The sequence below is a fragment of the Nicotiana tabacum genome, chromosome 2 (genome assembly GCF_000715075.1).
Source record: "Nicotiana tabacum cultivar K326 chromosome 2, ASM71507v2, whole genome shotgun sequence".
In the NCBI taxonomy this organism is placed as follows: domain Eukaryota; kingdom Viridiplantae; phylum Streptophyta; class Magnoliopsida; order Solanales; family Solanaceae; genus Nicotiana; species Nicotiana tabacum.
In genome coordinates, this window is record NC_134081.1 from 45,564,165 (window position 1) to 45,586,216 (window position 22,052).

Here is a 22,052-nt window from a genome sequence, read left to right on the forward strand (position 1 = left end):
ACCTGCATACATTTGGGGTGAGGCGGCGGGGCCGCTTTGTGTAGTATTTTGATTGCACCTCCACCCGCATACCTTGGGTAACATGATTTTATAATTGTGGCCACTAGTGCCAATAAAATGAAAATATGTGAAAGAAGTATGAAACGAGATGATTGGTAGAAAAGGAAGATGTCGATCCACACATCATTGTGATGAGACGGCCTAGCCGATCGGGTCGTGATCGGACGCCATGTCGCACACATGGTGGTGATTGTGTTGAAAATTGTAATTAAAATTATGATTGTGGTTGATGTCTCAGATGAGACGACCTAGCCGATCGGGTCGTTATCGGACTCCATGCTAAAAGTACGGTGGTATTGTGAACGGTGGCATATTGGTACTAAAGATCTCCCAACTTAATATATGAAAATTTATTTGAACATTGTCTTGGTCCTAACTCGAGGTTTGATGTTGTTTGAGGCTTTCACTGATATTATGATTTTTCTTGCTTGTATTATTAATCATTCTATTGAGAGGGTGTTTTGTCATTCATACTAGTACTATTCCGTATGTACTAACGTCCCTTTTTCCGGGGGCACTGCATCTTCAATAGATGCAGGTGGTTCTACAGCAAGAGACATTGAGCAGTGATAGCAGTACACCCTCTTCCCAACTGACTTGGTGAAACCAAATTCATTTCGGGGTCATGTATCTTTTGTTCCTTGTGTATTTTGTTTGAGGTATAGCCGGGGCCTTGTTGCCGGCACTATCATAGTACTCTTTTGTATCTATTAGAGGCTCCGTAGACATAGTGTGGGTTGTATATTAGTGCTAGGGGAGTAACACAATTTATGTTGTGTTTAAATTACTTGTTCCACTTCAGACCATGAAAATGTGTGTAATTTGATACTTTAAAATGACATAACTAATGGTAATGAATTGGTATTGCATACATGATCTCCTTATTGTCTAATTAACAAAAATATGTATTCTCTTTATTCATAAGTGAGTTTGGGTAGAAAGTATCTAACAGGCTTACTTGACCGGGTTCACTTGGTTGAGCGTCGGCCGAGCTCCCCGAGTTCGGGGTGTGACACAAATTTTGTTTTCATTGATAGTGTTTGGATTGTAATAAGCGGGAACAGAGGTTACATCATTGTTTCCAACGTTCATAGAATTAGATGGGCTCAAACAAACTTGCCCTTAGGGAAATGAGAAAGTTTAGGATAAAGATACAAAGTGAGAAAAAGGGGGAAATCAACCAACTTCTAGTAACCATGCCCGAAATCATTGCTCATCTCCTCTTCTTCTTTTGGTTATTCCTCCAGATCTTCTTCAAATTCCTCTCCATCATCATTGAACTCAGATTCTTCCTCTGGATCTTCCTCTAGTTCTGTCTCAGACTCTATCTGGATACACTCCACTACTCGGTCATCATCCTCGGCGGGTGGCAACACGTGATCAATTGATCCCGGGACCACTTGGCGGTGCATGGAGGTAGTCACAAGGTAGTGTGGCAAGATCTCATGATAAGATTTGCAAAGCTGCCACTGCATCCTTCAGCCAGGCTATTCCTTTACTACTTGGTCGGGCAAGCTCGTCTTCTTCGTTGATCTAGACATAATATTTCAAAGTGCAACATGAGTTTTGCCCCATCAACATTATGACCAGATCATTCCACTCTTCCCGAAGCCTTCTTATCCTTGGTATTGGGATATGCCCGTTATACTCGTCCTCATACAGTGCTATCCTCGTCCAGAGAGGTACATCCTGAATCAATCAAACCTGTCTGAGAACTCGCAGGGGTGAGTATGGCTGGATGCCCTCAAGTCCTATCAGCTCGATGAAAATATTTCTGAGGAGTCTTTAGAATTGTTCTTCCGCCTAGCCATGACAGCGTCTAATTGACCCATTCTCCGCTTAAGTTAGTCAACATCTCTCTCCACTCTTCCTGTCTGTGTGGGGAGACCCAATGTCTCATCCTCTCATTGTGACTTCGAATCATGTTGTTGACGCCCACAAAGTAATCAACTGTGGCCTCTCGCTAGAAGAAATGCTCCATGGCCCAGTTTTGAAGCAGCATGTTACAACCCTTAAAGAAATTATATCATCGGGAACATGCGGATAAAACTCTGAGAAACTCTGCTAACACCATAAGTACTAGAGTGGCTTGGAGGTTGCCTCCGAATGTCACTAGAACCACAGGTAGCAAGTTGATATTGATCTGTCCTCTTCTTTATGAGAAAACCAACAGTCCCAGCAGCGCTAAAGAGAAATTTATTGGCTGGAGACTCTCCCACATTGCCTGATCACACTGAAATTCTCCCAGATACAATTCATAGCTTTCACGATGTCCGAACCTGTCGAACAATTGGTTTAGGCTTACCCATCCATCCTTGATGTTTCTCAAACCCCAACTGTTTTCCAGACCTAAAGCATCAAGAAACCTGTAGCCGGGAATGGTGACTAGTAGTATCTGTTTCCTCCCTGTAAATGGCAATTTCGAGAAAGTGGTAACTTCTTCTAGTGTTGGTACTAACTCATAATTAGCAAACTTGAACACCACCTTGGCCGGGTCCCAGAACTCTATTAGTAGGCGAGTAAGCACTTTGTCAGCTCGGATGTTTATCAAGGCGGTCAGTGCTCCTAAATGTGTCCTGATTTCATCTCTATGTTCCCAGCGGATATTCTTCCACCATTGAATTAGCTTGTGTGGTGCTCCTATCACCATATTGATCTCGGGGATGTTTTGGGTAAAGAGAAGGGTTTGATAAGTGTTTGCTTCGGATCTTAAGTGTCTCGTCATGGTTTGTTCGTCTTTCCACATAAGTTATGTCGTTGGGTGCATGACCCGTTGATATTAGGGTGTCTTTCCTAATTGTGTGTCGATGCCAAGGACCGACTCACCCAAGATTTATGCAGTATGACTTATGCTTGCTAGAGTAGAGTGTTTCCTATTTTTGAATTGGACTGAAGACTGTGAGAAGTTATATCAGTTGACCTGACAAAGCCATTCTCTGAAACTAAAAAATTTTGAAAGAAGGTTCGGAGGGATGTAAAAGACAACCCTCGGGTGACATGGTATGTGATAGTGTACGGCCAAGAATCGATATGAAGAAGTGTGATGACAGTATATATAAAGTTGTAACAGATAGTGATATAGCAATAACAATCTAAAATAAGTAGACATGAATAATAATGAGCAAGTAGGACAACTAAGTATATAATTGCAAATTAAACACAGTTAGAGCAGTGTACAAACAATCCTAAGTTCCATGTCTAGTCTAAGTCTACTAAGGTCGGAACCTAAGTGTGAATTCCCCAGTAGAGTAGCCATGTTATTGCACCATATTTTGCACGAGTCAAAACAAGATTCAACTTATGGTTTTCCTATTGATGATAAAAGAGCGTCGCCACCTAATATTTAAAAGTATACTAGGGTACCTATTTAATTACAGAAGGTCATTTCTTTATTAGTCTGCTAACCGGTGAGATTGTGGGTAAGGGTTCTTGTTCTTCTAAGGGGAAGGTGTTAAGCAACCCCTAAAATCTACCTGAGGTAGTTCCATAGGACTTAAACTAGATTTAAAAGATTAGTTGTTTATATTTATCTTAACTAGTGTCAAAGAGGTATGGTATACTATATTAATCTAAATTGGAACTTGCCTTTTGAAAAGTGGATGTGTAACTTAGAAAGGATAGAAGTTTATAAAAGAGTCTATATAATTGAAAGAGTTTAAAATATATGCATGATGTTTGTATTTATGAAACATGTGTGAAAGGGCCAAGTTATAAAACGTTTTGTATTTAAAGAATGTGACTATTTGTGTAACTCTAATGAAATAAGGGTGTTGTAAGAAAATGAGTCCAAGATGTAACTTAGCTTTTAAATCTCAATTTTTGAATAAAACATTTAAGAAACTTTTGCTGGTGGCAGCACTTTGCTTTAGAAAGATTCGCTCTTTTTTAGAAGGCCGATTTTAGATTCCATTTCTGGCTTTTTTTGAAAACAAAAGAGAGATTGCCGTCCTGTGCTAAGCTATTTTGGCTTCAAAGTCTTCATGAAATGTTAGTAAAATATAAGAGATTAATAGCATGAGCAGTATATAATTAACAAATTAAAACTAACTACTATTAAGCCTAATGTTGCTTTTAATCCTATGTCTTTTAGGGTTTGCCTAAGTTGCTTACGTGATTCAAAGGGTAAAGTAAACATTTAATCAGATATGATAAGTGTAGTGTCATATACATGTGAAAAATATGAATAACAAATAATAAAGAAGCAAGGAGTAAGGAAGGACTCGGGTTTGGGCCTGAAAGAGGTAGGCCCAGCAAACAGCAAGAACGGACAGTAGTGGGCTTCAGACTTCCAAATGCACAAGTACAGGATTTGGGCCTGAGTTTTTTTGAGAACTCGGCAGGCGTAATGGTTATACATGTTCAAAAAAAAAAGAGAAGGTCATTAGATATAGTACTATATACATATAATCATACATGAAATAAATAGGTAAATGACTTGAACAAATTATAACAACCAATAGTAATTTGAATTATAAAAGTTATACTAATGTGGGGTCACATATGGTAAAGTGATTCACATTGAAAATCTTTTGTTGTCATTAAACACTAAACCTAAAAGAAGTAATGAATGTCAATAGATTAGAGGGCAAGGGTAGAGTTCCATTCAAGTCCAAGGCTTTCTTTGGATCCCTGACACTTCAGAGTTCTCAAGGGTCTCAAGGCCCTTGTGTCAGGGAGAGTAGCCCAACCAAGAGCTAAACTCTACTCCCAAATACCCCTAACCACTCACACTCACTCTTTTCCACAAGTTTAAGTGCCAATGAGGCACTTTCAATATAAATCCCAACACCATAGTGATACCATGCCACATAAATACATATACATCTCCCATGATAGTTAATGCAGAACACTATAGGACTTCAAGACCACCTATTCACTTTGTTGTACCATATTTTAAAACTAAATGTATGATTCACTATAAATGACACGCTAAGTAGACTCAAAAGAAATCAGCTTCAAGAATCCATAGAGGCAGAGACATTATCAGATTACTGTTAAGTAACCAAACACATGAGATCATAGGTCCTAAGGATAGGGGAGCATATGATTCAAATCTATAACAGTCCATGAGCACAGATACCCTTCTCTTTAATAACTTTTAACTAGATTAATCAAAGATTTACCATGACCAAGTCCTAACATACAAATCAGTAGTTCCATTTGAAACTCCTAAAGTGTACTAACAATTTCAATTAAACTCTTAATGAGCATTAGGAGAGGAAAGATTGACAATTACAGTTAAGGCTCCCAAGCAACATTACAGGTTAACCACTACAACTGGTACTTCCTAAAGGGTGCCAATGTAGACATATATTAACAACTTCAACTAGAGATACAACTCAGTAACCTCTATTAAGAGGCACATGTAATGACCTTAATTAGAAAATCCAAAGAGTATTGACAGAGATTCAGAAGAACAATCCATAATTAGGACTTCTACAGGTATGATCAGAGATACCAAACTACAATTAGAGTTTCTAAAAGTATTAATAGGGTTATAGATTCACAACCTAGATTAGAACTTTTAGGAGTATTAACAGGATTACAAATCAACAAACTACAATTAGAACTTCTAAAGATATTAACAAGGTCACAGGTTCACAAATTCAGTTAGAGCTCCTAAGAGTACTAACAGAATCTCATACTATCAGTCCTGCCTAACTTTAAACATCAATGGCATAATCACTTCTTTCTGAGAGTTTTAATTTCACACTAATCTTATTAAGAACAAAGCATGTTGTTATCTGCAAGTAGTAGAAACAAGAGATTCTCTTTAGAGTTCACAAGCTAAGTTTAATCTATTTAAGAGAGTTTAGTGGAGTTTTAAGATAGTGTGGGCATATATGGGATCATGAAAGACAAACAGAGGCATTGAAGAACAAAAATGAGTGTAGGATCACAAGAACACACACAAAAGGACACTTAGCGAGGGTCATATTATGAAAGTATTACTAACAGTATCACCATATGAGCTTCAGAAAAAGGTTAGAGGGACCATCACATTGGAAAAATATGTCAAGTGAGTCTAGTATGGGACTTCAGATATAGTGAGACTTAGTAACATCACTTTAACTCAACAAATGTTTCATCATAATTCAAATACATCTCATCCATACTTCATGGCTTAAACTAAGTGTAGACCAATTTCAAAATATACACAAAGACCTAGCCAGCTTAGGGCATGCTTACATAAACAGTCATGAATTCAATCAGGTAATTAACAGAATCACAAAGGCATGTCAAAGAGATAAAAATAGGTTTAAAGGTTCATGATCTAGTGTATCTAAACTAAGGTAACAACTATATTGAAATTTCCCAAACAACTATATTGTGTATTAAATTCTCAAATGCTAGATGTAATTGGTGTGTATATTAGGTGAAAATATTAAAATTCCTAAATTATAGTGGTTGTTGAAGCCCTAGGGTTTCCAAGATTCAAATCGATAGTGGAGAATGACGAAGGAGTGGTCATGCAAGCACAATCGAGTGAAATCAGAATGAGCAGAGGGACAAATAAGTTAGAGTCTTAACTGAGTGGGTGACAGTCGTCACAGGCAAAAAAACCATCGGACAATGACTGGAAATGCAAAGGTCATTGCATTTGACCTCTGGTTTCGAATAAACATCATGAGATGCTCATGTATGCTCTAATTTCGTTACAACACCAGAAGATTTGAAGTTTCATCTTTGAGTCTAAGTTATAAGACTCGAGATTTCAAATTCTTATGAAGAAATGGGGAGATATCGGCGAGATTCGCGGAGTCAAAAGGCACAATGAATATTTCCGGGTCATGATTCACAACCTTGCACGATTTGGTGCAAGGTTTCTAGGATTGATGGGTCTAGGGTTTGAGAGAAATGAGAGAGGAAAGGGAAAGGGGGCGGCTGCGACGGAAGAGGAAATGATTTTAGGGTTTTGGGTAGTTTAGGCCGTCTCTAAGGTTAAGTTTGAGAGATTGGATCTGGGTCGTTGATCATTTTGATAACAGTCCTGATTTTTAGAGATTTAAGAATTTTTATGGGAAATTTTGGTGTTTGTTGGATCATTGTGATCCAACGGTGAGGATTAATTCTTCTAAGTGTTTTAAAATTAAAGAGGAAATGAAGTTAAAATTATGGATCGTTGATCTAGGAAATGGACGACCTAGATGATTTGTGTTTATTTTGTGAGTGTGGGAGACAGGTGATGTGGCAGATCGTGATTGGTTGAAAGGTAATGGCAAGGATTGCCAACAAAGATTGAAGGGGTTGTTTGTGTTGGGTATTTTCGGACTGGGCTCTTGCATTGGGCCAAAGTTAATTCAAAATATAGCCAATCCATGTTAAATTAAGAATTATAATTATAGCATTTAGCCTTTTAACCCCCTTTGAAATTAAATTAAATAAACTTAATTATATTTAATAAAATATAATTATCAAATATACTACTAATTATTGTAATTAATTATTTATTCATAAAATACGTTATTTTTCTAAATTGTAATACTAGTTTCGAATTATTAGCATAGTAATCTAATTAATTAGAAATTAATAAATAATTCATTAAATTAATTATAACACCTATGTGATATATATATAAAAACTATTTTAATAATCTAAAAATAGTAAGCATGGTATAATTTTAATTATAACATTGATTTATCAATTTCAAAATTATTAATCTTGTAAAAAAGGTGTTATTGATTGAAAATATTTTCAAAATATTCATGGTAAATTATTAAGCAGAAATAAATTAATTTTAAAAGGGAGGGTCAAAATTGACTGTCAACAAGACTTGGATTTGTGTTTTAGAAGCTCCAGTGAGTTTGTTATGGTACACAGACTTAGTCGGATGAGTTGGAGTCAGCTCGGGGGACTGGGTGGCTCGGGAGTGAATCAGATGCTTGCGGCGTAAGTTGGTAGTTCTTAATTTTGGAAGTTGGAAGAATTGGATGTTTGATGATTATTCTGTGTTTTGGTGTTTGGATTTGGCGTTGCGTGTGTAAGGACAAATTTGTAATAGGTATTGAGTCTTGCTGGTATGATTGGATGGGATTCCTGGGGGCTTAGGTGAGTTCCAGATTTGTCACGAGTCATTTTGGGGTGTTGGAGAACAACTACTTCTACTGGTGTTGGTGTTCTTCGCAAACACGGAAGGCAACACGAACGAGAACAAGGATTTTGGAGGGGAAGCTTTTGCTATTTGCGAACACGAAGGAGGCCTCACAAACACAATGAATGACCTGGTCCTTCTTTGCGAACACAATGGGGGCTTTACGAATGCGAATAAGGGAAGTGAGGGATGGAAAGATTTGGCCTTCGCGAATACGTCAAGTGGTCCGCACGAAGAAGGGCCCTGGTAGAAGCTTAAATCAGTGAGCTTGGACTTGGCTAATTTTATTTTCATTTCTCTCATGCCAAAGGCGATTTGGGCGATTTTGAAGAGTCATTTTCATCATCTAACATAAGGTAAGTGATTCCAACTTGTTGTGAGCTAAATACATGGAATTTAACATAGAATTGGTAGAAATTATTGAATATTTTGGGAGATTTGGTTGGACACCTATAATTTGGTAAAAAGAGAAGTTGACCACGAAATTGGACATGGATTAGAGAACAAATTATATATTTGAGTTCATGGTGCTATGGGTAATATTTATTTTCAAGAATTTTCAAATTTCAGGCATGCGGGCCCGGATTTGACTTTTGTTGACTTTTCGTGCAAGGTTGGAAATTATTTTTTTATATATAAATTATGGGTTATTTTGACTGGTTTGCACATTCTTTGGCTACTTTCAGGTTATTCGGCATTGGCTTGAGGTGTTAGAGAGGTGTTGGAGCTCGTTATTGGATTTCAGTGCGAGGTAAGTCTCTTGCCTAATTTTATAAGCGGGAACTTATCCCTGTAGGTGTTCTATATGGTTTTGCTATGTGTTATGCTCAGCTACATATGTACGAGGTGACGAGCATACGTGTATATGCTAGATTTTGACACGTCCGAGTATAGTTAGGCTTATACCATACTTTAGTTGTACTACTTGAGTTAATCTTGCCTTCTTAAATGCTTTAATTCATGATTTAGCTTGAGACTAGACTTGCGTAGATTACCAAGCTTTTCTATTTTGAAGACTTGATGTGATACTTGAGTAGCCGTGGAATTTTACTTTATCTTATGAATTTATTTTCGTGCTATATGTATTTGTTCGGAAGTTATAATACTCTTGTGGGGTGGGGTTGTTCACCTCAACAATACTCTTATGAAAATACCTCAGTGATATTCTTATGGGATCGGGCCGATCGCCTCAATAGTACTTTTTTAATAACGTTTTAGTGATATTCTTATGGGATCAGGCCGTTCGCCTCGATTATGTAGAATATTTTTCTATAGAGTCAGTGCACACATGAGTATCTTGACTCGGATTTGGCATTTTGTACCTGATATTGATCACATAAACTCTTCAAGATAGAAACATGTACTTGACAATTTCACATTTGGTTCTTTTATTGAAAAGCATGTTGTACCTACTTATCTGCTTTGTTGCTACTTATAATGCCTCATACTTGTCTAATTTCTCATGTATACTTGATTATTTGACCACTAGTAAGTGTTGATGTTGCTCCCTCACCACTACTTCTTCGAGGTTAGACTAGATACTTGCTGGATACGTGTTGATTTATGTGCTCATACTACACTTCTGCACAAATTGTGCAGGTACTGAGATAGGTCATACTGGTGGTCATACAGGTGCAGATGCGCAACTGTTGAGGAGACTTTAGAATGAGCTGCTTTCTATGCTATGATTTGCGGCACACAAATTTCCCTTCCTATTTATTTACTGTATTCTGTCTATACTATATTCTAGATAGTTGTTGTAATGGTATTGTCTATTCTAGTAGATGCTCATGTACTTGTAACACAAGGTTTTGGGGATTGTAGACTGTTCGTTCGTGATTATATCATTGTTGTGACATTCAGCCTTATATTTGATCATGTTTCAAAAATTGATGATGATGTTAGTATTTTACCATGATTATGGAACAATTTGCACTTATTTATCTCACCAGTTATTTTAAAAAGCATTACGTACTATCCTCCATAGAGTTAAGTTATTTTTGGCTTGCCTGATAGCAGTGTTAGGGTGCCATCACGGCCAATGGTAAGAATTTGGGTCATGACATGTTCCCTTAGCTTCTTCATGGTGCAGAAGAATGCATGTCAAAACAAGTGACCCACTTTAAATTGTCTGGAGCGCACTTTCTTGTTCTATGTGTTGGTTATTCTTTGTTGATATAACTGTCCTTGACAAGCTGCAATCAATCATTTTTCATCAATTAATGTTAATTGTTCCAATCGGTTTTTGACCTACTTATCATCCTCAATCTCTGCTTTGACAATGATTCGAAGAGAGAGAATTTCAACTTCTATTGGTATTACGACCTCAATTCCATAAAGCAGTAAGGGGTTTCTCCAACCAAAGTGTGCTCAGTTGTGTAGTATCCCAAGAGTGCAAAGGAAAATTTTCATGCCATTGCATGGAACCCTAGACCATTATCTTAAGAAACATTTTGATGTTCTTATTTGCAGCTTCAAGAGCGCCACTATCTTTGGGCCGATAAGGGGTAAAATTGTGATGCATAATTTTGAATTGATCACTTACCTCCCTCATCAGATAACTACTCAAATTGGTAGAATGTCTGTAATGATAGTTTTTTTGGATACCAAAATGACAAATAATGTTGGAGTGCATAAAATCTACTACTGATTTCTTGGTGACTGCCTTGAAAGTGACTACTTCTACCCATTTTGTGAAGTAGTCAATGGTGACTAAGATGCATCTATGACCATTTGTGGCTTTTGGTTGAATTGGCCCAATGATATCTATGCCACAAGCGAAAAAAGTCCAAGGAGCAGACATAGGATGCAACTCAGAAGGAGGAGGACTAATCAGATCACTATGAATTTGGCATTGGTGACACTTGCGGACAAAACTGAAACAATCCTGCTCCATGGTCAACCAGTAATACCCAGCTCAGAGTATTTTCTTTGTAAGGATATACCCTTTCATATGCGGTCCACATACTTCAGCGTGTATTTCATTCATGATCTTTTTGGCTTCATTTTCATCCACACATCTCAACAAATTCGAATTTGGAGTTATTTTGTATAAGATCTCCCTATTAGGAAGAAATCATTTGAAAGTCGCCTCATAGTTCTCCTCCGTTTTCCTGTTTAGGATATTCCTTTATTCTCAAGATCTGCTTGATGTCATGACACCATGGTTTACTACCATACTCAACCTCAAATGTGTTGCAATAACTATGTTTATCCTGGACTTGGATTTCCAATGTGTCAATATTAGTGTAACCTAGGTACGGGATCTTGAAGCTAATGTAGCTAATGTATCCATTAATTCATTGTGAAACCTGGAAATGTACCTGAACTCAAAGGAATTAAACCTTTTTCCAAGGTTTTCCACATGTTGTTTGTAAGGAATGGGCTTGATGTCTCGAGTTTTCCATTTGCGTAGGGCCTGCCAAATAAGCAGGTCGGGATCCCCATAATTAACAACTCTTGTACATCCATAACAATTGCCATGTTCATGCCCATAATGCAAGCTTCATATTCTTCGGTCTTGTTGTTATAGAAAAACTGAATATGTGCTATGAACGGGTAATGTTTCCCTATAGGTTAAATGAGGATTGTCATAATTCCTACACCTTTTGCATTAACAGCCCCATCAAAGTACAGTTTACAAGCATTACTATTTCTTGGAACCATTTCTTTAATTGGATTGACTTCTTTGTCTGGGAAGTAAGTGTTTAATGGTTGATATTTATCATCGACCAGGTTTTTCGCCAAATGATCCTTCATTGCAGTACAGGTGACATAAACGATGTTGAACTAAGTGAGCAAGATTTTTCACTTTGCCAGCCTGCCAGTCGGCATGGTCTTCTGAATGAAGTATTCAAGGGATCCATTTTTGAAATGAGGTAAGTAATATAAGCCAAGAGCTAGTGCCTCAGTTTCTAAGCGACCCAAGTCAGGGTGCAACACTTCCTTTCCAACAAGGTGTACTTAGCCTCATAACTAGTGAACTTCTAAGTCACTTGGGAGAGAGAGAACCTATTTATTTCTACAGCATTTCGTAGAGGTTTTTCATAGAAAGAATGAACGAGGGCTTCCCCAATGTAGCCAACATAAGATCCCTATCATGAATTCAAGTTGAAAATACTAGATTAATATGATATAACACCTAGAAATTACAAATTTCCTAGGTTTCATAATAAATTGAGAGAGTTCTTCAAGACCCAACACCTAGGATTTTTCAGAACAACGTTCGAGGTAATATTTGAACTTTTTTTCTCTCTAATATTAAAGTTAGAAACCTTATAGTGTATAACAATCTTTAGATCATAAGAATAATAAAGTTCGTATGTAGAATCAATGTGAAGACATTTATGGCTAGGAAATACCTAAATTCAGGGAAAATCGGTTGAGATTGTATTTGTGTTAGCAGTGTTAACCATTTATTGTAGACTTTTGAGAAGATTGAACACATAGATTTGTTTAGAGGGGATTATTGACACTTGCTTCAGGTGAGTTGAGATTTCTTCCCTAAGTCAAGGGCTAGATTAGAATGCACATAGTATATTGCTCATTTGCTTTTGCCTTAATTTCTAGTATGAACTCTCTCTCTCTCTCTCTCTCCATGTATATATATATATATATATATATATATATATATATATATATATATATATATATATATATATAAACATATCATACCAAAATCAAAAGCAGCTTCATAAAGAGATTATATAGTACGATCATTGTAATTATTTGCTTATGTACAATTGTTTGCTTTATGTGAAGTTACTTATGTTACTCAGGCGTTCAATTCAGCTTTATAGCAGAAAATGATTAGTTTCTATGATATGTTGCGATTTTTTGTTTATGTGAAATTACTTGTACTATTCAGACTTTAAATTCAAACTTAGAATAATGTGATCACATTCAGAAAGAGAGAAGTAACCAACCTCCCCGAAATAAGTGTCATGGTGGCCAGGGTTAGCTACCCCATGCTTCCAAGTGCTAGCATGCTCAGATAGGTTGATCTTAATTGAGCTACTCGATGGCCTCATATATGGATTGAGTCTGGAAAGCATAATTAGAGGCCCTACCAATGCGCTCAGAACGCTTGAGCTTGATTGAGCTACTTTATGGCCACATATACGGATTGAGCTTGAATGAGTATAATCAAAGGCCTCACAGCAGCTTTAGCAATCCCATGTGCGTATTCTCGATGCTCATGTACATAGGGCCACTATGTGCCAAGTTTCTACAAAAGTTATTTGTTAAAATGTGACTCAGCTTTCCGTTATATTTCAGCTATCAGATACATATTCAATTTTCAGTTTAAGCTTTCAGTTGTTAGTTTTAAACGTAGTTTTTAAAATCAGTTTCAGTTTGCAGATTTCCTATTATTTATTACATGAATTGCCTACCCTACTTAATGCATTTTATTATTTAAATACCCTAAGTCTTGTTTTCTGCTTAGGGGGTTGTCAACAAGACTTTATAGGTGTCCTTTTGGAGGTACTTAGCTCGTTTGGATCTTCCACGTCGCGTGAAAGCAATGAGTTCATAGGTGACGAAGCACGCGGCTAGAGACAAATTTAATAGACTTGTGATGTGTCGTTTATTTTTTTTAGTGGTGTCAATATTTTTTTCAAACCATTAGATATTATTAGACATTTATATTATTTGAGAGCAATGCCTCGAAGACTTATATACTCAGAATCTTCAGTAAGAGGCTCATGACTTGCTATATCGAGTTTAGATCTTTAAATTTCTATTCATCAGATGTTATTAAATTTTTTTGAACTTATATTATCTAACATTATTAGACTTTAATATTATCAGCTTTCTTAGTAAAACCTTTTACCTAGTAATAATAGGGTTCGCTCCCAACTTAGGTAAGTCGAGTATCATCACATCCCACTCCAGTTTCGAGGCGTGACAAGTTGGTATTAGAGCAACCAGGTTTAGAGGTCCTATGGAGTCATGAGCCAAATTTTGTAGAGTCATACGTAAGGGTGTATAGTGGACACATCTAATACTTGGTAGGTTATAAGACATATAAGGAAATTACCCTTCTTTGTTTCTTGCATCGTGTATTAGAGCTAACATTTCAAGGTTTTGACAATCGCTTATCTTTTATTTCAGACACGATAATAAGAAAAATATCGAATTCATTCTCTGCTACTAAGGACGCTGGTATACTAGCGGCTAATCAGCTAGCGTGCCCCTAGTGGTGCCAACAGTACCACTGGCCCCAACAATGCTAGATGTATTTAGAGGAAAGGGCAGAGGTAGAGGTAAAAGTCATAGGTAGAACACCAAAGGTAGGGATAATCAAGGCCGAGGTAGGTCCGCAGGGCGAGCACATGCTCCAGTTGAACAAGTTGTTGAGGAGCAAGTAAAGGTTCTACCTCTACCTGGCACAAATAGATCAAATTAGCTCCAACAGCTAGTTGCCGATTTGGTAGGATTCTTGAGTTCTTAGGGTCACTAGCCCCTTCAGCTAGTGTCTGGGCGCCACCTGCCCATGTGTCAGTTCAAGATCAGGATGGTTCGGATTCAGAAGCAGTGAAAGAGTTTCAGGCTCCCGCGGCTTATGTGGCACAACCAATTGCTCCAACTAATTTTATCAGGTGCCCTGCAGCAATAGTTAAACCACGGTACTTCACTAAGCTTCACCCTTCTACCTTCACAAGCATGGACCCAAAAGCAGAGCCAATGCAATTTTTAGAGAAATATATATTTTCCTTAGATTGTCTGGGTACTCAGGCTATTGATTTGATTTGGTATCAGTCGACTCAAGCTGCAAGAATTTAGTGGAGAGCTTACACGAAGAGCAGAGGTCTATGTCATGACCCAAATCCTACCGTAGGGGTCGTGATGTCACCTAGTCTCTAAAAGTAGATAAGCCGATCACTTACAACAATTAAATCAATAAAAACATAATATAATAAAGAAGGGTTTAACATAAATGTTGAAATATTGGTAATATAAGCCAAGATGTGATAATAAAAACATATCCCAGAACTAGATAGTATAGAATTAGGATCTCTAACGGAATACATAAGAATATCTCAAAATACAATATCGTTCTGATAATAAAATGGCTATGTCAATATAAGAACAAGGCTTCACAGGACTTCGACGGTCAATTCAACTACCTCGAATCCTCACGGTCAATGAAGCTCTCACTATATAGATCTGCTACCTCTGATACCTGAATCTGCACAAAAATATACATAAGTATAGTATGAGTACACCACGGTCGGTACCCAGTAAGTAGAAGGACTAACCTCGATGGAGTAGTGACGAGATTCAAGTCATGTGATACTTACTAGTCAAAATAACATGTGCAATAAATCAAGATTGACAGTAAAAGTATAGTAGAAAACAATAAAAATAATCTCATCATAATAAGTGATAACAATTCACGCAAGTAAAGACTCAGTCTCCACAACAAATCATCACAAAGAAGCACACACAAATAGCACCTCGTGCCCTGACAAAATCACAATAGCCACCCATATCGCTCCGCCCTGACAATATCACAATATCCACCTGTATCGCTCCGCCCTGACAATATCACAATAGCCACAAGTATCGCTCTGCCTGCTTGACAATATTACAATAGCCACACGTATCCCTCCTCCTGACCACAACAGTGAAATGCCACCCTTATACTCCGCACAACAACAATCAACACACACAATATGTCCACGTGTGCCACAATATCACTAAACAATATAACACCAAATTTTCATCAAGAAATAAGCTCACAAGTTATCAATAAAGTGCACAAGGACATGACAATAACATAAAAGTGCGGAGGGGTGTTCAATAAATAAAGCATGACTGTGGCTATGTCAAATATAGCGATCATGATCATGAAATCATAAAGTAGTTTAAGCATGTATCATATAAGTTACATTAGCAAATTAAGGCATATTAATAGTCTACGGTCTATTTCGAACCCACGTCTCGGAACCTAACAAAAGTCACAAATTCTAAGCACCTATTCGAATACGAGTCCAACTATATAAGTTTTATCCCAATCCGACTCTAAGTCAGGGTTCAAATCTCCATTTTACATTTTAGAAATGTTTTGCTAAAATCCCAAATTTCTTCACTTAGATTCATCATTCAAATGCTAAAATAAAGGATGGAATCATGAATAATAACCAAATCCAAGTCAAAATACTTACCCCAATCCAAATCGTGAAAATCCCCTCCAAAATTGCCCAAAGTCGATCTCCCATTCTCAAAACATGATAAAATAACTCAAACCCTCGAAATAGAGTACTTAATGAATTTGCTCAGTTATACACTTCACGATCGCAGGACCTACTTCGCGATCGTGAAGTCCAAGCTATAGCCCAGCTGCTGCCCCTTCTACGCGAATGTGAGGACTAGTCGCGAACGCGATGCCTACCACTTTTGAGCCTACGCGAACGTGGTCCCTCACACAAACATCAAAGGCTAAAATCCTAACGAACCCATCCGGCCTTCCCTTCTACGCGAACGCGATGTCCAGGTCGCAAACGTGAAGGACACCGCCCCCATGCTCCATGAACGCGACACACCCACCGCAAACGCGAAAAGAAAACATCACCTGCCACCAAAACACTCTCCGCGATCGCGATAGCCCTACTGCGATCGTGATGAACACTAAAAGACAACTTATCCAAAACAAGGAGAAATGGTCCGAAACCCACCCAACATACACCCGCGGCCCCCAGGACCCCATCCAATCACACGAACCAATCTAAAAAAAAAACACGGATCTACTCTAGGCCTCAAATTACATAAAATAATATCAAAATCACGAATCGTACATCAATTCAAGCTTAATGAACTATTTAAAATTTTGAACTTCCAAACTTACGCCTAACATGCCTAAACAACTCGAAATGAACTCAAATTTTACACACAAGTCATAAATCATCGTACGAACCTATTTTAAGGCTCGCAATCCAAAAAAAGGACATCGATAACCACAAAGTCAACAATGGGTTTAACCTATGAACTTTTAAACTTACAAACTTCCAACTTCTGCCAATTAGAGCCAAATAAATCTAGGAACCTCCAAATCCAAAACCAGACATATGCCTAAGTCCAAAAGTACCATCCATACCTAACAGAACTATTAAAAGTCTTATCCGGGGTCAAATACACAAAAGTCAAACTTGGTCAACACTCCAAACTAGGAACTAAGTGTTCCGATTCAATCCAAAACTTCTCTGAAACCAAACCAACCATCCACACAAGTCACAAAACAACAAAGAAGCATACAGGAAGCGTCAAATAGGGGAACAAGGATCAAATACACAATATGATAGGTCGGATCATTATATTCTCCCCCTCTTAAACAAACGTTCATCCTCAAATGAGTATAGAGACATACTTAAAGTGCCAAAAAGATGAGAATATCGGCTCCGCATATCATGATCGGTCTCCCAAGTCGCCTCCTCGGACGATTGATCTCTCCACTAGGCCTTTACCGATGCAATGTTCTTCAACCTCAGCTTTCAAACCTGCCTATCCACAATGGCCACCAGCTCCTAATCATAAGTCAAATCCTTGTCCAGCTGCACCGAGCTGAAGTCTAACACATGTGACAGACCCCCATAATACTTTCGGAGCATGAACACATGGAACATCGTAGGCCACCTTACCAACTCTCTCTAGAACCTCAAAAGGGCTAATATACCGATGGCTCAACTTGTCTTCTTCCCGAACCTCATCACACCCTTCATGGGCAAAAGTCTGAGTTGAAACCTCGTACACACCATGAATGACACATCACGAGCCTTCCTATCAGCATAACTCTTTTTCCTAGACTGCACTGTACGAACCTGCTCCTAATCAAATTTTACCTTTTCCAAAGCATCACAACCAAATCAGTGCCCAATAATATAGTCTCCCTAGGCTCAAACCAACCAACTAGAGAACGACATTGCCTTCTATATAAGGCCTCAAACAGAGCCATCTGGATGCTCGAATGGTAATTTTTGTTGTAGGCAAACTTTGCTAATGGTGAAAAGTGATCCCACTGACCCCGAAATCAATGACACATGCTTGTAACATGTCCTCCAAGATCTGAATAGTATGCTCGGACTACCCGTCCATCTAGGGATGAAATTCCATACTCAGATCGACTTGTGTGCCCAACTCACGATGCATGGCTCTCCAAAAATGCAATGTAAATTGAGTGCCTCAATTTGAGATAATAGACACCGGCAACTATGCAGCCAAACAACCTCTCCAGGATAAATTCTAGCCAGCTGCTCTGAAGTGTAGGTAGTCATGGTTGGAATAAAGCATGAAGACTTGGTTAGTCTCTCCACAATGACGCACACATCATCAAATGTCCTCAAGATCTATGGCAGCCCAACCACAAAATCCATAGTGATACGCTCCCCCTTCCACTTCGGAATATCTATCCTCTGAATCAAACCACCTAGTCTATGATGTTTGTACTTAACCTGCTGACAATTCAAACTCTGTGCCACATACTCAACAATATCTTTCTTCATCCTTCTCTACCAGTAGTGCTACTTCAAATCATGGTACATCTTTGTGCATCCCGGATGAATAGAATACCGCAAACTATGGGCCTCCTCAAGAATCGTCTCCTGCAACCCATCCACATAGGCACACAAATCCGGCCCTGAAGCCTCAATACCCCATCATCACAATAGTCACCAACTTGGCATCATTGTGTTGCACCATGTTCTTAAGGACAAGCAAGTGGGGATCATCATACTGACGCACCTTGATGCACTCAAACAAGGACAATTGTGATACAACACAAGCAAGAACCCTACTAGGATCCAAAATATCCAACCTTACGAACCTGTTAGCTAAAGCCTGAACATCCAAAGCTAACGGTTTCTCCCCAGCTGGAATAAAAGAAAAACTCCCCATACTCTCTGCCTTCCTACTCAAAGCGTCGACCACCACATTGACTTTCCCGAGATGATAAAGAATGGTGATATCATAGTCCTTTGGTAGCTCTAACGACCTCTATTGTCTCAAGTTCAAGTCCTTTTTGCTTGAACAGGTGCTGGAAACTCTGGTGATTCGTAAACGCCTCGTATGACACGCAATAAAGATAATGCCTCCAAATCTTGAGCCCGTGTACAATGGATGCTAACTCCAAATCATACACTGGTAGTTCTTCTTATGGAGCTTCAACTGACGTGAAACATAAGCAAACACCCTACCATCCTGTATCAATATGCTGAAGGCAAAACTAGAACTGGAGCTGTAATCAAGCCAGTCTTGAGCTTCTAAAATCTCTCCTTACACTCGTTAGACCACCTGAATAGGGCACCCTTCTGAGTCAACATGGTCAGTCGAGCTGCAATAAATGAGAAACCCTCTACAAAGCGGCGATAATACCCAACCAACCCAAGGAAACTCCGGATCTCAATAGCAGTGGAAGGTCTGAGCCTACTCTAAACCGCACAATCTTCTTCGGATCCACCTTAATCCCTTACTGCACACCACGTGACCCAAGAATTCCACTGAGTCTAACCAAAACTCGCACTTGGGAGAATTTAACATATAGCTTCTTCTCCCTTAAAGTCTGGAGAATGATCCTCAACTGCTGCTCATGCTCCTCTTGGTTATGAGAGTACACCAATATATCATCAATGAACACAATAACAAAGGCATCCCAATAATGTTGAAACACGTTGTTCATCAAGTGCATGAAAGCTGCTGGGGCATTGGTCAGCCCAAAAGACATCACTAAGAACTCATAATGCCTGTAACGGGTCTTGAAAGCCGTCTTAGGAATATCTAAAGCCATGATCTTTAACTGATGGTACCCCGATCTCAAGTCAATCTTCAAGAATACCCTAGCACCCTGAAGCTGATCAAATAAATCATCAATACGTGATAGTGGATACTTGTTCTTAATAGAAACCTTGTTAAACTACTTGTAGTCAATGCACATCCTCATAGAACCATCTTTCTTCTTCACAAATAGTATCGGTTCACCCCAAGGTGACACACTAGGCCTGATGAAACCCTTATCAAGCAATTTTGTAACTGTTCCTTCAATTCCTTGAACTCAATTGGGGTCATGTGGTATGGTGGAATAGGCTGAGTGCCCAGCACCAAGTCAATACTAAAATCAATATCCTTATCAGGTGGCATTCCCGGTGGGTCTACTGAAAACATATTTGGAAACTCCCTCACTACTGGAACTAACTCAACAGTAGGAGTATCAGAACTAACATCCCTCACAAAGGGAAAGTACGCCAAACACCCCTTCTCAACCATCCGCTGAGCATTCAGAAAAGACATCACTCTACTAGGGACATGACCCAGGGAACCTCTCAACTCCAACATCAGTAACCCCGACATACCCAACACCATGGTCCTAGAGCGACAATCAAGAATAGCATGATACAGAGATAGCCAATCCATACCTAACATCACATCACAATCCACCATATTAAGTTACAGAAGGTCAACCCTAGTCTTATAGCCTATAATAGTGACCAAACAAGAGTGATAGACACGGTCCACCATAATAGAATCGCCAACAGGTGTGGAAACATAAACAGAAGTATCTAGAGAATCACAAGACATATCCAAATATGAAGCAAAATAGGAGGACATATACGAATAAGTATAACTCAGATCAAATAAAACTGATGCATCTCTATGACAGATCAGAATAATACATGTAATAACAGCATCTGATGCAACGACCTCAGTCCTACCAGGGAAAGCATAACAACGGGCCTGGACTCCCCTTCTAGGACGTCCTCTACACGCATGTCCTCCACCCCTAGCTGGTTGTACATGGGAGTAGCAATTGGATCGGAAACCATAGCCTGAGTACCCTGTTGAAGTCCACCCCTGGAAAGTTTGGGAGAATCTCTTATAATATGCCTAGTATCACCACACTCAAAACAACCCCTTTGTGGGCGTGGTTACTGGTATTTAGTCCGCGCTAGATGATAGGAATAATCGTTGTAGGAACCTTGTGCAGAAGGTGCACGGAAAGATGGTTGTTAAATTCTCAGATTACAGTTTCAACTAAAACTGAGTTGAGCTAAAACTTGATCTTCTACCATTCCATATTTATACTAGCTAAAAAGTATCATACTTTGGTCATTTCATGTTACTACTAAAAAGTATATATATATATATATATATATATATATATATATATATAAGCTATATTCGATAAGCTATATATACATCTTATATACTATATATAAGATGTATATATAGTATAGTATAGTATATATACTAAATGAGATGTATATATAGTATAGTATAGTATATATACTAAATGTATAATATATAAGCTATATATATATATATATATATATATATATATATATATATATATATATACTAAGTGTATAGTATATAAGCTATATAAGATGTACGTATAGTATAGTATAGTATATATATAAGTTATATATATATATATATACATAAGTTATATTCGATATTAAATATTGAATATTAAAATTTAGGATGTTAAATAAAATTTAGGTCACAATTCTATAGTAAAATTTACAAAGCATTGCTTTAGATATTTTTTTTAACATCCTTTTGTCTCTAATATCTATTTAATTTTTTTTGTTAAAAATCTGTTGGGCCCACTTAGCCAATTTAGCCCGTGGGCCGGGACCAAACGGTCCCGGGTCGGTCCCTACAAAAACACCGTTTAGCCCGGGACCATTTGGCCCGTTTAATTTGGGACTGGGACCGTTTGGACCGGCCCACTTGGCCCGTTTAGGCCCGGGACCGGCCCACTTGCCACCCTTAATCTGCACAATTAAGTACAGAGAATAGTATGAGTACAATCAACCCCATGTACTTTGTAAGTATCATGACTAAATGTACTAGTATGTAAAGCTAAATATCCTCTTTCAAAATAGAATGCCAATATACGAAAGGA